A 4,676-nucleotide genomic window follows, 5' to 3' on the forward strand; every position below is an offset into this window, starting at 1 on the left:
GGCCTAATCTACTAGGTGTGTGTATGGTGATGTGAAATAATCACCAATGGTTTTCATCTTGCCAAAAAAGGAAGCAACATTCCAAATACTGACTTCCATAAAAATATTCACTTATGCAGAGTTTGTAATGGGGTTTTTTGAAAAAGCAAAGAACAAATTAAAAAACAATCAATCAGGGAAGGCAGGTAAGCAGAAAGACAGTGGTGCAGCCCAGCATAGGCTACATGCTGTCTAAGTAAGAAATACTGAGGTCTTTCACATTAGGGGTGTTTATATGATAATAACAGGTTCTCACCTAGAGTCCTGCACAATTGGATGTTAATCTTTGGTCTTCATTGTTGCTGGTGTTACACTTTCTCGTCGCTGGTTCTTCCTGCAACTCACTCTTCACATGTTCGTTCTTCAGATAGACAAAGTCATCCTTTGCTTGCCTTTCCAAGCCAAAAAGAGGGAGCTTCTGGCTCTGTATATCTTGCTTTTATTCTGAATGCCTGTGCGTGAGTCCCTTTCCCTAACTTATCTTTGTTCCTTTCCCCGTAAAAGGATTTTGCTCTCTTTAATCTTTTTTTTTAATGCTTGTGTCTGAGTAACTTCTCCGTGTGTTCACAGACATCCTTGTGTCTTGCTGGGCTGTGGGAGCATTTCTTCCAGCTCCCGAAGGCCTAGACATGAGATGGGCCATTCTTAGAATTGCATGTGCCATGCTGTTTAGCCCCAAGAAAGCTTGGCTACAGAGAATGCTCACTCCTGATTAGTTCTGCACATGGTTTGCTTTGATCATCCCTGAGTGTTCACCTCTGTGGTAGGCTTTTGTAAGACTAGGGCCTGCAACCTAAATATGAAGTTCTTGTCCTTATAAGCTTGGTGCACATGAATTTCTGGGCTGCAGGTGTTTGAGTCAGGACTCCCCCTGCAATCGCCAGCTTTCCAAGAAAGACTCCCCATTCCATCCTGCAGGATGGGATTTCTCTTGTTTCTTGAGACTGAATTCTCATGTCACCAGAGACATTACCGAACACAATGAACCATCTATTTTCTTGCATTGTGACATCGTTATTTTGAATTTCCAGAATACACTTTCCATATCTAAATACTGAAAATTACAGATGAATTCCTCACATTGAAAATGGTCTCTGTGAATAGAGATGAAAGGAAAACCAGCACGATCATATTGGCAGGTAAGTACTGCAGCTTCTTCCTATGCAGAGAAGCAAACCACAGCCACCTCTACACTGAGCTTGGAGAGCTGGGATGGTGCATTCATTTGCTCAAGTGTGTTTATCCCTCTGACCTTGATCTTCCTTGGGAGAAAAGGCAACGACCCTGAATCTGGGTCTCAAGACAATGAAGCCAGCCTGGTGCTGGTGGCTTCTCATGCTGGCTTCTCAGGAGGTTGAGACCTGGCAACCAAGGTTCAAAGCCAGTCCAGGCAAGAAAATCCTTGAAACTCTCATCTCTGACAAAACAACCAACAAGGGGGAATTAGCGCTGTGACTCAAGTTTTCCAGGGCTAGACTTGAGTGGAAAAGTTCAGGAACAACAGGCAGGTTCTGAGTTCAAGTCCTTAGACCAGCTGACAAGTGATATTGGAGCAGCACAGGCTGGGCAAAATGAAGTGTGGTCAGTTTAGAGCAAATACAGCTGATATTCATCCATCTAGCAACCCTAAGATCAAGGGACCAGAGTCATTGAGGGGAAAATGAGGCAGGATATGGAGGAAAATGAGGCCTGGTGAAGGCAACTCAGCAACATGGTGTTTAGAAACAGAGAAGCACCATCTTTGCTTCAAAGAAAGACAACAGGAGACATTCTTTCCTGAGCAATGAAATTCTCACCCCAAGAATGAACATTTGTCTGGCAGGATCTGTGCCTTCCCTGAGAAATTCTCTCCCACCCCCCTGCAATGTAAGCCACCTCCTGTCCATAATGCAGATCACAGGGCACCAGCCTTTTCTCAAGGATAAGGATCTGTTTTGTGGCAGGCTGCTTCTTACCTGGAATAAATGCCCCCAACAGGCAGAAACTCAGAAAGAATAACACCAGGAGTGCTTAGAGCAAAAATAAAACACCAAGCTTTGCATAGCTTTGGGGTCAGATCCCTCCACTTACCCTAGAAATACCCCCTGACAGCCAGGGAGCTGCATGTATTTCTCTCTCCCTCCCTGTGAGAAGTCCACCCTCTGTGAGGTTGGGCTGGGCCCTTTCAGCTTAGCTATGTGTGCTTTGTCTGCTTGCTTAGCCACTGAATAAAGCTCTTCCCCATTTGACACTGAGTTTCTGGGCTATCGGAGCCATTGGACTGAGGTGGGTAGATGAGGGCCAGGCAGAGTCCCTGGATGGAGGCTGAGGAGACATGGTGGGATTCTGAATCAGGAAACAGCACAGGAGATCCCAGAGGATGCAGTATACAGCCGGTTGTACGATGGTGGATGTGGCTACTGTCTTGTCTTCTTTACCATGCAGGAAAACCAGGCAGCCTTGTCACTGAAGAGGAAGACATGGAGCTGAGAAGGATCGTGTTGGAAACTGGCATCTAGAGTGACCACATCCACTACATTTGGAAGGGGGAAGGTAAATCACTGCTTTTTTTCCCCCACTATGGGAATAGAGATGAATGGAGAGCATTCATCATTCAGTTGTTCTGTCTGCTGGCCTCTCTTTACTCAGAGTTAGGAGACTTCTGCCACAAAATGGAGCCTGTGCACTGGCCTTCCCTTCTGCTTCTTTCTCTCTTCTCAGATGATTGTAATGAAGCAAGAGTTGTGGGAATATATGGAAACAGAAGTTTCTAAGTTGCCTTTGGTAATTAATCAGAAAATCTCTCTTATACATACCCATCAGCTCCAATTAACTGGGCATGCACCTTACATTTAAATCACTGAAATTGGAACCTGGATTGTGGCTTCATAGGAGTTTATCTTCCATGTCCTAGGCTTTACCTTGGATTGTGACTTCGGCCCCAGAGCTCATTCAATCAAGGCTGGTGCACTAACACTTGACCCACAGCTCCACCTTGTGGTGATCTGGGTTTTTGGTGATTCGTTGGAGAGAGGAGTCTGGGAGCCTTTCCTGATTGAACCTCCATTGCCCCAGATCTCAGCCTCCTGAGTTTGCAGGATGGCTGGTGTGACCCACCAGGGCTGGGTGAATGGTATTACTTTGATTTGGGAAAGTAGAGTCACATGGTCAGGTAGAATAAACTTGTGAAGATGAACCCTTCTGAATGTTGGTGTGACTCAATAGACTTGCATGGGCAAAAATCATTACATCATCCAAGACAGTGCTCCAAACCTTATATTACACACACACACACACATACACACACACACACACACACACACACACACACACATATGTATATATGTTGTATGTGCATACTATACATTATATAGCCATGTTGTATTATGCATTTATTTTTGTGTAAGGTGTTATATGCTGTTTGCATGAGAGATTTATATATTATATACAGAGAGAGAGACAGAGGGAGAAATAAAGGTAACATCAAATTTGATGTTACCTTCCTAAGAAATGTCTCCTAAGGAAACACATCCAGTCTATATGAAACCAGAGTTTGACTCAGTGGTTTGCTTCTCAGACTCAATTCCAGCATCTTCTGATCAATATCTTCATTCCCTTTCTTTTTGGCTCCGCCAGTCCTGACATGGAACTCAGGGCCTGGACCCCGTCCCTAGTCTCTTTGTGCTCAAGCCACAACACCATTTTCCACTTTTTTCTGAGTAGTTAATTGGAGAGAAGAGCCTCATGGACTTTCCCACCCAGGCTGGCTTTGAGCCCATGAGATGCCACCCTACCCAACCACAGAGCTGCTTTGAGCTTCTCCCTTAGGAGATAGAAAGCCCCACAGCATAAGAATCCTGCTGCTGGCTCTGCTGCTCACATGTTCTCATGCCCAGCAGAATCTTCAATTGTATCAGTACCAGGTAGCCTGAATATGGTGTTATGGGGAACTAGTGTGTGGGGGGAAACTGTGTGTTTATATGTCTCTTTGACTGAGTGTCAGTGTGTCTGTCTCACATTCACTTTTGTGCATCAATCACATTTCTTAATAGATTGCCCTATGTGTCTGTATTCAACCATTAGTCTTCTATTTTTAGCTCTTCCTTTGTCATTGGACAGTAATATAAAACATAGTTAAGAACACATGGACCACATGATCTGTGATTTTTGCCATGATATTTCATATAAGCTTAGGTATTAAATTTTTATAATTGTGTGTGTGTGTGTGTGTGTGTGTGTGTGTGTGTGTTACTTGGACAAACAGATCTCCATGTGGTCATTCAATTAAGGAATAGAATCTCCTCCTAAAAATACTCCTTTCCTGAATCTCTCTCTTCAAATTGATTAATACAATGCAGTAAGAATCAGAGACTCTGGATATTTCCAGTAATTTCTCTTCTGAAAGACAGGAGTCTAGGAACTTAGAATCTGGAGAGGGAACCCTCCAGGTCATCACAAGCAGGTTACTTGAGCCCCTGAGTGTTTGGGGAGCAAAACTGAAGATCCATCTTCTAACTTTCCCGATGGGGTGTTTCTCATTCAGTCAGGACAATGGCACACCTATGCCCTAGCAGCTGATAATGAAGAGAAAATCCCAGAGGTTGGAGAACTGAGACTCTATGCAATCTTCTGTGTACTAGATATTGTCATATATTACG

The 4,676-nt window shown here is 44.0% G+C and overlaps 1 long non-coding RNA gene across 1 annotated transcript; it reads left to right on the forward strand.

Annotated features, from left to right (window-relative positions):
• The first annotated feature begins 1,071 nt into the window (after nucleotides 1-1,071).
• Nucleotides 1,072-3,214, forward strand: LOC138841606 (uncharacterized). The gene is made up of 3 exons (XR_011376464.1): nucleotides 1,072-1,178; nucleotides 2,464-2,571; nucleotides 2,933-3,214. It is a non-coding gene; the product is annotated as an uncharacterized lncRNA (long non-coding RNA).
• The last annotated feature ends 1,462 nt before the right edge of the window (nucleotides 3,215-4,676 follow it).

This window comes from Dipodomys merriami, unplaced genomic scaffold (assembly GCF_024711535.1).
Source record: "Dipodomys merriami isolate MVZ:Mamm:240054 unplaced genomic scaffold, mDipMer1.0.p SCAF_323, whole genome shotgun sequence".
Taxonomy (NCBI): Eukaryota; Metazoa; Chordata; class Mammalia; order Rodentia; family Heteromyidae; genus Dipodomys; species Dipodomys merriami.